General features: G+C 45.1%; 1 protein-coding gene across 1 annotated transcript in view; it reads right to left on the bottom strand.

Annotated features, from left to right (window-relative positions):
• The window catches only part of fam222aa (family with sequence similarity 222 member Aa), a 44,316-nt gene extending 29,110 nt beyond the window's left edge, over nt 1–15,206 (bottom strand). The window contains exon 1 of the mRNA XM_086206086.1: nt 14,340–15,206. The gene's annotated coding sequence lies outside the window, so the exon portion shown is untranslated. The remainder of the gene's footprint in view (nt 1–14,339) is intronic.
• Between the last annotated feature and the right edge of the window lie 2,175 nt (nt 15,207–17,381).

The raw sequence follows: 17,381 nt of genomic DNA, 5'->3' as shown, positions 1-17,381 counted from the left end.
AGCACAAACATGATTGCGCTGTTAAATACAGCACATCTACTGTTGGAAGTCAGACGGGGGCTTCTTTACTCTGTCTTCCACCTGTCCAGGAAGCTCTGTGGGGTGAAACAAGGAGTGCCGAGGCCAGTAAAAGGTCTATCGCTCCGTTGCTGCATGAGCCATTAAGTTACAACACTGCAGGCTTCCTGTTTTCACGCTTGAACACCTTCTACATGCTTTTAGAGAGGACAAAACGAGACCATCAAAAGAACAAAGAAGACAGAGTATTTCCACGGCACTACACTTTAAACCACAACAAATAACACAGACTTGTTTGTGAAAGTTAAGGCAGGAAATTGAAAAAAAAAAAAAACTGTTTCACTTCAGCAGAAAAGGGAGATTTCCTCCCAAGGAGCCCCACGAGTTATTGATCACAGTAGCCATTTAGCTCGGCTTCATCTCCGAGGGACTCCTGCTCTATGCTAATCTCACGCTATTTGAATAATGAGGCAGTAGCAGCGCTCCTGCTGCCCGTTCCCGCTGCATCCTTGACTGGAGACTTTGATAGACACAAATTCTAGCTCCATCTATAAAGCTCCTCTCATGCATTTTTAATAGAATCTATTACTTTAGGATTAAATTATAAAAGACTGTCCTCCTTAAATTTTTAATAGTTTGCATAATTGGTATCAGGGCCTGAATGCGAACCATAAAAACCCAGTTTGTACAGGACTGAGCAGCGGAACGAGCCGGACAAAACTGCACGGCACCGTTGGAATGATGCGATCACAGAGACTCACACACTCCAACGGGCACATGCCAGCGGGGCCGTTACAAGCTTGAGGTTCACTGCCCCAGACAATAAGGTGGTGTGAATGAAGGCGACAATAAGGTCAGGGACCATGAGAGCTGCTGAGCTCCTGAAGGAGTCTGAGGAAGGAGGAGAGTCACCTGATGGAAACTGAAGACATCGACCAGGTGGTCTTTGGACACCTGCTGCCACTGATGTCATCTCCACAGCACTCGCTGAGGCGAGCAGCAACAACCACTTAGCAGCTTTACAGCTTCGCTCCGTCCCCACAGTCACTGATAATTGTGCGCCGTCATCTCCGATGGAAATTTATTTCTCCGCTCTGTTCTCAGTTCTAGGAAGACCAGTTTAATGTCAAGTGTCTGTCTACATCTTTGCAGGAACAGGCGGAACATACAGGCGAGCAAATGTGTCTAAGCCATCTCCTCTAGACCAGAGCCCCCCCTTAGAAATTTATGCACGTCACCATCCCCCAAATTAGCACCACAGGGACACCCCCCTCACCGCCCCTGCCTGCTGGCGGCAGCTCTTTGGCATATCTGTACCGGAGAAAATATTTCACACTGTATGAATTATTAAGTGCGGGGCCAGTGCTAAGCAGTGTGGAGATAGACCAGTTATTCACAGCTCTATTGGGATGGATGCATCGGAAACCCGGCCGCTCGCCTATCAGATCATTTGTCACCAGCGATAGACAATTTACAATGAGAGAATTTTCAATTTATTCATTCTGCTGTCACTGCAGTTTTCTACCTCCACTCATTCCTCTCAGCCCCCCCACCCCCCACTCCTCCTTTAAGTCTGTCTCGTCTTGTGAGGGGGCCTGAACCAACCGCCTGCTTCTCTTTCTATTGCTCACTTTGTCTCTTTTCAGCTGGAGGAAGAAAAGTAGAGTTGAAACATATGTGCCAAAGACACGAGGAGAGAAGACCCACTCAGTTTAATCATCTTAAGTGAAGCAAAGGTGTGTTTGGGACACAAGGTGACAGCTGAGGGATTTGGGGCCCTGTGGTGACGCTGGAGTTGACTGAGGCGCTGCGATAAAGGAGAGGAACAGGAAGCAGGGGGGACAAGGAGGCTCGACTCTGCCTCTTCAGGATGAAGCTCCTGGCAAGTACAGAGACCAAGAGGACCAAACCCTCCTGATTCAAATCAGACAAAGAGCTTAAGTAAATCACAGTTGATGAATTTACACTGAAAAATGTTACAGGTTGAGAGAGAAGATACAAAATACATAAATACAATAATTTGAACTTATTTATTTAAATAATAGAAGCCATTTCCAATAACAAAGGCATCCCAAACACAGGGTTTTTCTTTTAGTTGATGGAAAATAATCCCACAGGGCAGGATCCTGCTTATTTTCACTTAAGAGGAAATGCCAAATAACAACTCCCACACAGAGAGACAGTGGACCTCAGCACAAACGCCTGGCAGAATACAATTTAAACATTAATCAGTGAAGGTGAACCAGCTGTCAAAACAGCCACATATTTTGCTTTTATTCAAATAACACCCCCCTGTTAAAGCGGACGCATCACAGAGCAGACCAGACTCAAACGCCATGAGCCTTCTTCCTCCACTGTTCGGAAAGACAGGAACTTGGAAGACAAAATAAGGATAATGTTTGTCTTTCTAAGCTGAAAGTACAAGAGGAATAGCGAATGAGCAGCTTTGTTGGTCTAAATGCTCACTGAGAGCAGTTTGACCTGTGAAGCAGCCCCGAGTGTTTCTCTGTCTGTGATGTCCTTTCAAAGCCTGACGCAGACGGTTTGCACTGAATAGGCCTTGATGTGAAAGGCAGAGATTTTAGATAAATGTCCTCACAGCCAAGGCCTCTGCCCTCTTCCTGATGATGCATTCTTATACTCAAATACCCACTCCCCCTTCACACACACACACACACACACACACACACACACACACACACACACACACACACACACACACACACACACACACACACACACACTGTGCCAACAAGGGACTGAGGGCAGCCATTTGTTTGGGGACAAGGTGACCCTGTTGCCTAGGGGCCTGTGAACAGGCACAATGAAGGCCTCTCATCCTGCACACACCCAGCCGGCTGTGTTGGACTGATGATGGGTGGGGGTGGGTGGCTGGGGGCATCACAACACCCTGCAACTGCAGTGTTAAAACCCTATTCAGGAAGCCCCCTGAGATAGCTCCTTTCACACCCTGCACAGACGGAGCAAAATCCCTGGTTGTAACCCAGAGTCACGCAGTCAACAGATGGAGCAGCTATTGAGTGAAGGATTGCGCCGGCTCCCCATCTATCCCCGCTGGAAACAATGGGGCAGCAGGTCAAGAGTGCTGTCTCCAGGAGGAGGGGTCAGGGAGGAGGGGCATGCTTCAACACAGTCGAGCTATGCGAGCGCTTTGAAAGCGGAGGAACAGAGAGAATCTTTTTGGGATGACGGGCGGAGGGGAGGAGGCTCGTGGCAGCATGTGAAGCTTTCTGGCTGGTTGCTGGGGATCACAGACAGGTGGAGGGGGCTTGAGTGTGAATCTGGGACAGCAGTCAGGAAAAAGACATCCCTGCATTTGCATGTTCAGAAGAAACACAGACTCCCAGTTTAATGCACCCTGCAACGACCAACTGTTACAGACACGCGTGTCACAAAAAGCTCGGAAAAGCTCATTGTTGATTTTTTTTTTTTTTTTTTTTTTTAAAAGGTACTGCAGAGATGCTGGAAGGTGGGGAAACCTTAACACAGATGCAGCCCCCTGCAGGCCTTTTTTCATAAAAATACACAAGTGGATTGACTTAAAACTGAGGTTAAACATTGCACAACTGGACTGTGATTCTCTGTAACTATTAGCCCATGCTTGGAAACAAACACTTCACTTCAATTATTCCTTTAAACTCTCTGTAGAATCATGGGCGATTAGAGCAAAGTGACAGACTTACGCCCGTATAAATAGGAGTTTTATACTGTACTGAAACCACCATTAATGGATTGATTTCCCGTGTTTTCAGAGTAGAAGATTAAAAGGAGAGCCTCAGAGGACCAACAGCCACCAGCAGCTGCATGACCAAACACACACACACACACACACACGCGCACACACACACACGCGCACACGCGCCACTTCATTATCTATCAATGTGATCTGATGCGGCAGCTCAGCCAAGTGTGTCTTTACAACCATAATAATAATCTAATAATCAGTAAAGGAGGCATTAATATTACTGAGGTTGTACTTTCCAGTGACGATTTCAGTACCATTACTCTCTTCCTAGTATCAAATCTGATACACAATTCTACATATCTGCTGATACGGTGTACTGATCCAATACCAGTGTGTTAAACACTTTTTTTTTTAACAGTCCTACTAACCCTGTATATGATGTCATCATTACTGTACAACCTGACTCAGGTTCAACTCTTGTAAAACATGAACAAATACATCCAAAGAATAAAGCCAAAGAAACTATATCATCAACTTTGACAGCTGCCCTCCAAACTGCAGCCTTGATACTGAACGTATCAATGTTTTATGAGTGGGACTTGAAAGCGTAAAATATTGACACATTGCTGATATTTTGCAGTCTCTGACCAACTGAGCTGCGCAGGCTTCAGTAACTATTTTACAACAGCCAAAGAAGAACTGAATCCCTGTATCAAATATTAGCCTGAGATAACTAAACTAACTGCAAAGGGAACTGTGCTTGGACTTGCATTGATCCTACGTTTCTAGTCGCTGTGTGAGGCATTTCTGATATCAGAATATGAACAACTCTACAGGTGGCCAGTGAGTGTATGTGCACACACACACACACACACACACACACACACGAACACAAAGCAGTCGTATCTCTCTGTAAAGAGGAATGTATATCCTTTTCCATTGACCAGCAGTCTTGCTATCATGTGGCTCTGACCTGAGAGTCAATTCATCAGTGTGCTGCCTCGCTGGGTTCCCATAGCCAGAGAGTATACAAAGACACAAAGAAGGTGCACAGTGATGCTATAATTTCAGTATCTTTATATGGCTAAACTACTGAGAAAGCAAATACTGCTGCCACATGTTCCACACCCTTGAGAAGTTTGGTTTATGGGGCAATTTTGCACAGGAAGACATCAATTACATAGCAGAAGGTGTCACCAGCATTGCAGCAATTCTCCATTAACAACCACTTGACAAGAAAGTACAGAGACCCCCAAAAAAGACTTCCTACACTTGTGAAATGTTCACAAATCACACCTAATTAAACACAAAAGCCTACTCCATGAAATTCGACTTCAGAGAGCCTTTTCAAGATTGAGGCAAGATAGGTTTCTCAAGGTTGTAAAAAAATAAACATACATTTGGGCAGGGACACAGCTGTGTCTCCTTCAGACAAATTGTTGTTTAAGTTCGGAGGGACAAAGGGTTGAGCTGTTTTTCTTCCATCCCTCGGTCACATCACAATACACCACTGGTTTGCCATTTCAGAATATGCTGCTGTTATACAGTTTGAGCTCAGAATGGAAAAGAATAAAGTATATTCCAACCACACTGAAAGGGATCAATAAGTGCATAGAAAACGAAAATGGCAATAAACACAGGGGCTTTTATTCAGAGTGCCACGACGCAGATGAAAGCCCAGAATGCACCTGGAGAGCAGAGGCTGAGAGCGACACAAGACAAGGGAGCCCACAGAGTTATCAGGTGGGGCCAGAGAGCACTGGCTGCATTCAGACCCCAGCACCATCCATCTCCACAGCCACTATTAGATTTCTAATATTGTTCGTTTTGAGGAGGCTCGGCTTTCCTGCCACAATGAGACGGATTTAGCCCCAGTTGCCCCCTTTAGCTTTTCACTGTGGTCTCATGAGGTCCTCTCGGTTTTCTGCAAACAATAGTGCAGGGCTCTGGCCCTTATTTAAAAGATTAATAGGATGCTGCCTTGGCAGAGAGGCAATCAGCGAGGTTTCTGTGACAGCAGAAAAAGTGTGAAAACAAGGCAAAGAGGAGAGACCATTGTCACAGTTACCAACTGGCTGCCACAGTTCAATTGAAATAGCTGTGGCTTTCAAGCCGGGCTGTCAATCACAGCCGCCGGAATCAATAGAGTACATTTGAATGATAAAACGATAAGTCATGAGCAGGCGATTTCCCTGTCATCAGCTGTTTGAGTGTAACTCACGGTGGGTGGAGAGATTTCACTGCAGCCATATGGAATCTGGTTCTGCCTGAAGTTGCTGGCTTCAGCCCTCAATCATGAGAGAATGTCTTCCTCTCCATCCCTGCCACAATTGGCAGCGAAGTGCTGTCACTAGAGATGGGGGGGGGGGGGGGACAAAACGGAGAGCTAACCAAAAGACAAGCTTTAAGTGACACTTAATTTGAGATACTCAGACATTCTCTCAGCTCCAGTAAACAGGATCCATCAAACTTTGCCTGGAGTTGCTATGAGTCTGTGGGGACAGGCACACAAAGCCCGAGAGGCCCTTAGTTATCAGGAGGACTGATGAACAAATGAAGTCCTTTAATAGCTCTAAAAAACATCCAAAAAGAAGCCTTGGACAATTATGAGAGTGCACATTTCATCTCATCCATGTGTACACTAACACTCAAGGCACTTCCTATTCTAAAGGCAAAAAAACAGTGTGACAGAAGCTAATGACAGCCTCAGAGAAGACGACTGAGAGGGTAAAAAAAAAAAGAGGCTGGTGAAGGAGTCAAAGAAAAACTCGGAACAGCTGCTTCCTCCCTCTTTCCCTTTGCTCATCCCAGGAGAGTCCCATCCAAGCTCCCTGATCCTAGTTTGTGGCTGACAGAGGGGACTGGAGCTCTGTTCATCTCCCCACTCACATGGCTACACCCCCCCCCCCCCCCCCACACACACACACACACACTCACCGTCCGCCCGCCCGCCTGCCTCACCATCGCTCCGCTGCCAGGAGGAAAAGATGGTGGGGAGGGGGAGTGGGGGGACTACATCAAGGAGAGACTCTCCCAGTGGGTTCTCGTCAGTTCCAGGCCATTGCACTTTGCTCGCTGGGATTGTGTTCAGACACACACACAGGTGCGCACGCACACACATATCCATGCTCAGGCAAATGACTATTAATGGAGACGATAATGTGGCGTGTTTTCTGGTCACATGTTCTGTTTTTAAGAACAGTTGCGCTAATATGAATCTCTGATGTAACTGCGAAGCCCGATGCCTCGCAGAGTTGATTTCAGTGGCAAAAGAGCAGATAACGTTCAATCAAACCCAGTCACACGCTTGATGTGGCCAGTGGTAATGTTAAGCCAAAAGGCCTGACACATTTTTTACGGTCTTTGGGGCCGTGCAGAGAACGTCGAGCTGCCCTTGTGCGTTCAGACTCTACAGATGTTGCCTCAGAGAGCGGCTGACTGACTGGTTGCGGTGACAGCTGGACAGCTGTTCGTATAGACGCAGCCACGGAAGCATGCCATGGAGATGGGGGCGGGGGACAGTGCTGTACGTGTAGTCTGTATGAAGTTCCCAGGACGTGCAAAGCTGTCACTTTTACCAACAGTGCATGAGCCTGGATAAGAAACGATGGCACTGAACAGGATGAGAGAGCACAGATGGGTAAGTATCAGACACTATTTAAAGAAGCTCCAATAACAAAACAGATTTTTTTGTAAATTGTAATTTGTCTTTCCAAAAATGAACAGTCTAATGCAGCACCAGCTGGCTACACTGGCATAAGTCAAAACATTTAATTTGATCCATGAGGTCTGTTTGAGCAGCCGTGACTTTTTATCATCATAAACAAGTAAAACTTTAATACGACTTCAAAGGAAATTTTTAAATTAATTTTTTACTTCCTCATAAAAGACGAGAGGAAAAAAATCTATTTTCAAAAGCAAAGAGGGTAATTGGCTGAGCATTAAAACCACTGTGGACGACTGAGCCAACATCAGTGACTGCCAGTGATGAAAGGCAGATTAAATTGAGGTCACGTTCAGATATTATACCTTTATCCTGCCACTTAAAAACACAGTTCCCTAAATTGAAATGTTCGAAAACACTCAGCAGTATTAAACGTTGTCACCTGCTGAACAAACACACTGCAAATCATGAGTTAAACAGCTTGGATTTACGCCCGTCCCCTTCTGCCAAAAGTCTCATTTTTCCTAAGCAGGCCGGGCTATTCATTATGCTACAAAAGGTCAGCAATTTGTTCAACTCAATAAAAATGTTAATAAAACTAAGAGCTCACAAGAGGAAGCACTCATAGCCTCTGGTCACCCATCAAAACGTGAATATGTGCTGTGTGCGCCAGTGTGGCTGGATGCAGTGTTGCCACTGCAGCATTGCGTAGGTCAAAGGTTGTAAAGCAGCAGCTATCTAGCGGGAAATATTACTGTAGCCCAGTCGTAATCGGTCAAACTCCGCCAACTGCTCAACACGATGCAGATATAAACACGCAATGAAAAGCAAAGACACATATCTGCAATATGCACCCCCCCCCCCCAAAAAAAAACCTAAGACTCCAGATCTCCTTCTCAACCCACTCAGACTGAATAAATGAAAAGCCCCATTAGGCAGATTTTAAACTACGGCAGCAGGCTGATAATTATATACGAGTTCTTTTAGAGGAAAAAAGTGATTACTCTGGATGCAAGTCTGGAAGTGGGTGGGGGTGGGTTATTGCTAAGCAACCAGTCATTATCCTCCAGAGTGGAGTGAGGTGACCGGCCATCCGTCTAACTCTGGTGGCTCGCCTGGCTCCTGTGCAAACCCCCCCTCCCTCCCACCGCCACTCTCGCTCTCGCTCTCTCTCCCCCTTCCTCACTCTCTCTGCCGTCTCCCCGTCCGAATACAAACAGAGATAAAGAACGCTGCAATCGCTCTTGACACACAAATAGGTTAACACAATAAAGCCGGCTTTGCCTGGCTCACTCGAGGGAGGAAAGCAATTCCAGCAGCAGGCAGGAGGTAATAAAACAGGGCTAGGAGTGTGTGTGTGTGAGAGAGAGAGAGGGAGAGAGAGGGAGTGAGCGCATGTGTGAGTGTGTGTGTCCATACATGTTCTCATGTCAATGTTCCTATGTTTTTCTATGTGAGTGGAAGCAGGCACACAGACGCTCTCTGGCCTCAGGGCCTAATATCCTATGGATTTTCAACCTTTTTCTTTTTATTTATTATTTTCACAAATAATATGACAAGAGAAAATGACGGAAATTCCAGGCGGCTCCTCCGTTTAGATTAAGGAAACGGCGGCTTTATATTAACAAAGCAGCTGACCTCCACCCGCCCTATCCAAATACATAAACGTGTCCCTGTGGCTCATATTCTGTTCTCCAGCTTGGTTAAAATTCAACAAGTAAATTGAATGAGTTTTATCTGTGCAAGCCTCAGCTTACTCTCCCTGATGTGGCTGCCAGGCCTGGCAATAAATGATAAAAATCTCCAGAGTTTTATTAAATCGTGTTGCATTCACGCTGAACTCAGGAAAATGATGAGGTGGCTTCTGCAATTACACTCCAGACCAGACAACATTGTTTTCTCCAGTCAGTGGAAATTTCATTACCTTACAGCCAGCGCCTTACAATTGGGTAATAGCCTCTTTTTGTCACAGACACAAACCACACGGAGGTGTGACACCAAATAAGTGTTCTACATTTATAACAATATGCATCCAGCTAGCCACAGTCCGCATGCAGGCCGGCATAATGTGCTCCGTTATTCAGTGATATGCAGGAACAGAATGGAGAAAATGGAAGTCAATATCTAATTCCTGGATTGACTGTAGTATAATCAAACGCATTGAACCTTGATACATCCATGCAGCTGATGTATACCTCCTCAGGCTATTATAGACAGATGACGTAGGTCTCACATGGCCCCATCTCTTGCATGTCAATAAACACAAAAGCCTAGCACGTTTCCTGTGGAAGGACTGAACTGTAAAGAAATCCCAATTAAAGCTTGTGGAAAAGTTTCACACATTTAGGTCGAACACCATAGCCGCTTGTAAGTGTCAGTCAATTCGCCGCTTTCACCCACAACCAGGTAATCAAACAGCCGAGATGTAAAGTAGTGGCTATTGTCAACGGGGAATAAATTACCAAAGCATGAAGAGAAAACATCTTATCAGTCTGATGTATTTCCTGCTTCTGCAGAAAGCTACAAAGCCTGGGGGAGAGCAGTCAACCAAAATGCAGGGAGATGGAGATTAGGATGATGTGCAGTTCCTTGTTCCATTAAAGTTTGATCTTCCTCAATAGCCGAGGAGAATCAGATATCTCCCATTCAAGATTAAAGTACACCAGCATAGAGGGAGAGATTAATCAGAGGCCTGCATGAGATAAAAACAGCCTTGCTTCTGGCATGGAAAACAGTGGCAATAAAGAGTTCAGCTGATAATGTGAAACATGGTGAGGCACAATGGCAAATCAAACAGCATGTATGGGCCTCCAAAACAAATCAAAGCCCAGACTCAACTGCGATACAGCAGCTGAAGAAGTACAGCAGGGGCTGATCTGATAGTAGCCAAGGCCTTCATTTTATTACTGGTTAAGGTTGTAGAGGGCACACTGAGGATTTTCCCATGTTGCTCACTGTCGCCAGACTCTCAGTCCCTCTCCTCCTCCTCCTCCTCTCCTTGAGATCAATGGCGCTGGGGTGATTTCACAGCAGCCTGCACTGTCACCCAGAACAAATCAATGTGACCATGAGGAAGGCAAGAGCGGCATTGTTTTTAAGGAGAGCAAATTCGCTGTTGGAGAGCTTGTCAGATTTGCTTTATTCTTCACCCAAGAACACTTTGGAAGGAGCACGCCTGCCCTCACTTCTCTGGCTGGGTTATAGAGCAAACTATAAACCCAACAGCGCTCAGGCTGGTGTACTCATTAACCACATATGAAAAGCCTGGTTCCTGCCGACTGTTTCACACGCACATGAGCATTTTTCTAACAAAATAAATGCACTAACTACCTTAACCTTTCCAAATTAAAGGCTACACATTAACCTCCGGGGCCTGGTGGGACGTGACTTCCATTCAGTCTGACAGAGGGAGACGGGGGGTGGGGGGGGGGAGCAGAGGTGGGTGGGAGGATCATCATTGTCCGTCATGTGCTAAGTGGTAGAAGACTGGCTGATGAAGAGCTGCCAACATTTACCATCACAGCGGATCAGATCACATGAGCACAGCAGCGGTCAGGTAAGCCTTATTTAGCCGAAATATCAGGAAGACACCGGCGGAGCGGAGAACCCCGCGGCGTCTGGTGAACGTGTTCGTCCAATCAGAAACACGACAGGTGGATACATGCAATCACATGTGTGTTGAAGCCAAGCCGCTCCAAATCAAAGACAAAACATCTATTATGTAAATGATGCATCGCTTTTTTTTCTACGTCCGCATGATGTCTCGAAAAATGCAATGTCTTGAAAAGAATGATTATAGGGATGCACCAATATATCAGCCGTGTACTGATACTGGCTGATGTTCATGTGCTGAGGTCAAAGACTTTAAAATAGTTCTTATTCATTAGTATCTTATTTCACCAAAGGGGGGCTTAAAATAAACAAAAACAACAACAATCCCCTCCCCTCAAAAAAACCATGTAATTAAATTAAAACCCCATGAGTATCAAGATCCACTGCTGGCCTTTAAACATCGATATCAGGCCGGTATTACACAAACGGTGCCTTCTTAATCCTGTCATTACAAAAAAGGTCTCAGTATTTCTAGACAAACAATCTAGAAGCATCAACAGATCGAGCTCGGCTGATTGCTCGCGTTCAGCTCATAGGACCCTTGTGCTAACATAGATATAAGACTGACTTTGACATATCGCTGCAAACGACTCAGCCAGGCAACAATGTCACGTCAGGCTACCTCGAACCACACAGCTGAGCAGACAAGAGCTTTTATACAACCATCCTGGTGACCCAGCTTGTACATGTAATGTCAGATCCCATCAACGCCACCATCCTCTCTGCTGCTGGGAAACAACACAGCTTCCCCCTCTGTTCATTCACACCGACTGACTGTGGGCTGTGTTGGCTGCACTGATTTGTGCTTTTGTTTTATGTGCCACACAAATCTCACTACAGGGACAATGAAATTTATATGAAACCATGTAGAACGGTAACGTAGAAGAAGGGACATGTCTGTTTTGTTTGCCTGCACATGAGAACTGATCTGAGAACCGTAAAAGACTTTTCGTGAACTGAACCACTTTGATCAGATATCTAATGAGCCGATGTTGGCGTGGCTTTGAGACGAACCGTCCGATGATATTTAGTTCGAAGCTTCAGCTTGTCTTTTCTTTCCTGTGACAGGTGGAGAAAATATTTGTTATGTTTTTTTTTTTTCCACATCTAAAGTATGTTATTCTATAAATGGATTGTATGGACAGTAAATCAGCTCTTAAAATGCTTAATTTGTGTCAATAAAAAGAAGCTTTTATTAATAGACTCCGCACTAAAGTGGACACGCAAAGCTGCTTCAGGGGAAGATCATTAGACACATACCCAATCTCTCTCTCTCTCTCTCTCTCTCTCTCTCACACACACACACACACTCACTTCCATATCTACTATTTTAGTCCTCTTAAGTGCTCAAATGAGTTTTGCTGCCTCTGGGTAGTAGGTGTTGAGACAATCAAACCATGCAGGGATTAAAAAAGATTAATACACAGAGCAGGAAATTAAACTTCAGCAACTTAAACGATATTCATGAGTGCAGCTCACTTCTTCACTTCAGACAGCCACTTTAATAATAGCTTAGAATATAGGGAGGAAATGCTATCAATCATTCAAATTGATAGGCAATTTAAATAGGAATTTGGTAAGATGTCTGGCTCCTTTCAGTGTTAATTTTGTTAATATGTTGTTCCACCTTCCTGGTAGATTAGAAAAATATATAAACATATCTCATGGGTAATGTTTTCGGCAAAAATTCAAGCTTTCGACATAAACATTTCCACCTTTTCTTAGGATTTTAGTTAATAGCAGTGGAGGCCAGGGCATGCTGCAAGACATCCGAAGGTCCAAGATGAGTTCAAATGAAAATAAAAAAAACAAACTAACCAAAAAACAAAAAAAGATTTCTGCAGCAAGCCAGAAAATAAAGAGGCAAAACAAGAACTACAAACACCAAAAGGTAATTCAGTGACCTAGATATTAAAGCCTCTCTGCCATTCTTCCCCCTGCCTTGTCCAACCATCATGTTGAGTTAAGGCAAGCATTATGCTGGGAAGACTATTTGTTTAGGTGAGGAGCAGCCGCAGAGCTAATATGAGCACAATTTGCTCAGCAGGTCATAGGCGCAGAGTGGAGGAAGTAAATGAGGCAGTTCTGCCCCCTCGGGTGCAGCCCCTGCCTAATACATCACTGGATGTTTTATTCAATACAGCCAGGAAGGCTCTACGGCAGGTGCCCTGACTGGGGGGCGCCTGCCCTGCTCCACCAGCCCATATTACATTCAGCAAGCTGCTGTCTGCTGGAGAGAGAAAGACCGGATCCAGCCAGGAAGATAAATTCGGAGGGTACTTGTAGCCTAATGATAAAACATACTGCGCCTTTTCACTGCACACTCAGCATTATGTGCAGGCTCATTTATGTGCAGTGTGATCAATGAAGCTAAATATTGCAGAGCAACCTCAGCAACCCACCAGGCTCAAAGTTCACAAGAGCTGCAACAAACTCAACTTTATCAGAAAACATTCGCAATCTAATGAAAAAACAACAATAACAAACAAACAAACAAAAAAAGCGGTTCACTTTGCATTGGGGCTCATCAGACTCCTCTGTTTGCGTCCGAGCTTTAGACTGCAGAGGACAAATTTGCTGAAGAATTCGCAAGACAATGACAAATCGGCTCCAGACCTCAGTGCGGCACAGAGCATCATCCATGTCGCTGAGCACAAAAGTGAAAAGTTTTACAGCCATCGCCATGAATTTTATGAGTTCTGTGATAAAAAAAAAAAATCCTGTCATAATATGCTAAGACACTATAAAAAGACAGTGTATATCATTAACACTCCGGGGTGAAAAATCTCTAATTGCAGCAGAGATTATATTCACCCTCCCCACACGCAGTGACGCACGGGGGCGTACAGATGAGAAATTCGCACCTTTTGCTCAGAGTCGCAACTCCTCTAGTGCCACATATCCCTGCTCGCGGTGCCTGCGGTGCAATACCCTCGACAATACACTTAATTGCCAGCCATACTTGAAAAGACCAATATTCCACATCAAAGCGGCTCCTAAAGCCATTCGGGAGCGGCTCTCTAACTACGATTTTTTTTTTTTTTTTTTACAACACTTCCTTTTTATTGTGGGTCACGCATGAAACAAAGGCTCGAAAACCTGAGACATCATTATGCACTAGCATCCAGTGAGAAGTGAGCATTTACAAACATCCATTATTTTCTCCTGCTCCTCTATTTACCATCCCAAAAGGCTTTCAGCGAGACTCTTGACAGTTCCTCCGTTAATGGTTACACACAAGAATCCAGACGATTCACGCTCGGAACGACTGGAAGAATTACAACACCCACAACAACAAAAAACAAATAAATGAATAACATATGACAGAAATGTATTTACCATAAATTGCTCCGTAGTGCAGACTAGAACTCCATGCAGATGCACCGATCGACCTGCTTCATATTTCTGTGCTCCAAATCAAAAAGGATTCATTCCAGCGGCCGCTTTAGTCAGATGTTAAAGTTGATCCTCCTCTTCTGATGGTATGCAAATATACCGGTAACCCTGTGAATTAGATTCCACACTCTAGCCTCTGGCATGCAAAGTTAATAAGCTTTGCCTTTTTTCTCGACTCGACTGCCAATTTTTGTCGAGGTCGATAGCGCAGGTCGGCGATCAGGAGTGTCCTCGGAAGAATTGCGCACCAAGTGCGCTTTTGGTTTTCAACGTTTTGCCTCCGGAACAAAGTAAAAGGTCCTGGTTTGTCTTCGCTTCGCTTGCCCGATACCTCCAGAAAGATGAAATATCAATCGAAGGACTGGGTGGTTGAACTGCTACGCAGTACTCCAAAATCCACAGCTGTTACGCGCTGGTTTAAAGTGGTCCGCCTGCTCACTGTCGTCGACCTGATGCGAAATGTATCACGCAAATGTTATGACATTATCTAGGCAATACTGTGTGAAGGTACCCTGAAACAAATCAAGACGGGGCCAGAGCGGCTGCCTGAAATATCCTAAACTGCTGCGATGCGATGTAAAATCCCGGCGATCAGGCTCTGCTCCGTCCGTCACTTTCTCCGTGGTGTCGGCAGCCTCTCGCCTCCCGAATCAGACTCAGATTTCCAGCTGAGGCTGTGCTGTAGCCTCGATAGCGATGCCCCGAGATGCTCTCTTTGGTGTCGGGCCTATTAACCACATAAAAGATGGTTAATTCTGATTAAAGAGCTCGCTGCTTCAGGCAGCGCAGGGATGCGGTCCTGCCCTTGTGCCGAGCTGCCGAGACTGACAATAACCCGGAACGCTGCAGACTGTCAGGCTGCGCAGACCGCCCACCGACCAATCACTGCACTGAGGGAATAGAAACATTCCCACGGGTTGGCCAATCATCGCTAATTGAGGACTGTTACCATAGAGATGCTCGGCGTCCAAGCGTCTGAAACCACGTTGTTTATTCGTGGAAAAAGAAAAAAAAAAGCGTCTGATATAAATTGCCGTGGCAGAACGCAGATTTAGATCTTTAATCAAACATTTATCCGTCACAGCTCTTCATCCGTCTCTCAGCAGCCTAGTTGAAGGTGAAAGTCACCGTCCCTTGCTGGGATCAAACCCGCAGGCATCCAGCCTGCAGAAGTGCCCTGGAGCTACAATCACCTCAAGCTGCAGGACTGCTGCTCTGTTAGCTGCTCTACAGGGGGGAACAAAGTATTATTACGCAACCAGAATAAAAAGAAATGTGATTAGAATGCAAATGAAGCGACTGTTTATGAATTGGTGAAATGATATTTGGGCTAAATTGATTTAAAACCCTAATGGGCAGAATACAGACTTCATTTAAAAGAGTGACTTTACTCTCAAGTGGCTAACGTTCCCGCACATGAGCCTGGAGAGGGTTTGTTTGATTTTTGTGCATCACATCCATCCACCTGGGATGGTAAATGACACGAACATATTCTAATATGATTTGGACAGCATGACATATTTTAATGTCTGCTTAACTTTGCAGAATTCCATCACTGACACTTTCAGCTTACATGAGTCACAGGAAACCTTGCAAAACACCTTTTTTTTCCCTTTTTTTTTTTTTGCGAAATGTCATAACAACGGTGGGGTGGTAGAGATTTATTCTTCTTCGTCGTCCTCTTCTCACCAACTATGTCCAGCGCTCACAAACCACGGGGCACACAAAGGCAGTACAAGCAATCACACATCATGGACTCTCATAATAAGCTGACGCTGGGAAGTGGGTGATGCAGCACTCAGCTTATGCCAGTGCTGATAAGAGCCTGAAAGTATTACCTCGGTCTGGCAGCCCGCTCCAAGAAATCCATCCTGAGCCAGGTCATCAATTCTGCCCTATCTGATTGCTCACCAATCCCTGGCAGTTCCATGTCACTGTCCTGGCGTCTGCCTTTGAAATTCTCTCTATGACTTGCACTTTCATGCTAGTTCTCTCACAGAAACACCCCTCAGGAAAATGGGTACATATTGTATATACATAGAGGGTCTTTTATGAGCTCTGTATCCAACATGACAGGAAATCCCCCCCCCCAAAAAAGTGCTTCCAGAGTGGTAACATTTCCAGAACAACAGCCAAGTCGATCCTTTATTAGCTTCCACCTCCCCTGTTGCAGTGGCCCTTCTCCCACATTAAAGCAGTCGACTCCAGTCATGTTACCTTCACCGTGCGGCTGCACAGTCAATCAAACACGAGCGATTAATTGAGAAATAGCCAACCAGAGCCGTGCTGTGCTCCAGCGAGGCAGGCATGCGGGCAAACAAGTCATTTGATTAGCTGATAAGCAGATGACTCAACAAACATTCGAGGCATGTTTACTGTGGTTTGATTAGAGCACGCCCAATACGCAGAAGATTGGACACAAATACGTTGTGAAAACACTCAGCTGTTCCAATCCCCAAGGCAGCACGAGGGCACATAAAAACAATGAATTATTTATGGGGGAGACTTGCGAAACATCACAGTAGATAATTTTCTGTGGGCTATATTAAATGTCGTTTTCAAAATAATACGTCTGAGTCTGTGCATTTCCCAGATATCATTGCTAGTGACAGCATCTAGAGCCTGGAGATTGGATGTGAAATTGTATTGGATATTCCCCTGCCAAGAAACCTGAGTATTTCACTAGAACACCAAAGCAAGGGTTATTCAAACGCTAATTGGGCCTCCTTCCGTCTTGGTATACGATCAAAGGATGCTTGCTTTGTCTCTGTTTTAGGAATTAGTACTGATTCAAAATAAAAGACCTTCCAATCAAGGCAAGATTTGGCATAATCGGAAAGAGTTCACGAGAAATTAATTCAATAAAAAAACCACTGCAGCCTCTCTTTGAACACAGCATCTCATAAATAAAGCTCTTGTGCAGAGCTGACATCAGTGTCTCTCTCTGAGCTGAAAGCCTTACGCTGTTACAATTTGTTCCTGAAA

Source organism: Aulostomus chinensis, chromosome 6, assembly GCF_037954235.1.
Source record: "Aulostomus chinensis isolate RoL2024-O1b breed Wild chromosome 6, RoL_Achi_v1.0, whole genome shotgun sequence".
Classification (NCBI taxonomy): domain Eukaryota; kingdom Metazoa; phylum Chordata; class Actinopteri; order Syngnathiformes; family Aulostomidae; genus Aulostomus; species Aulostomus chinensis.
This window is presented reverse-complemented; position numbering and strand designations above follow the sequence as displayed.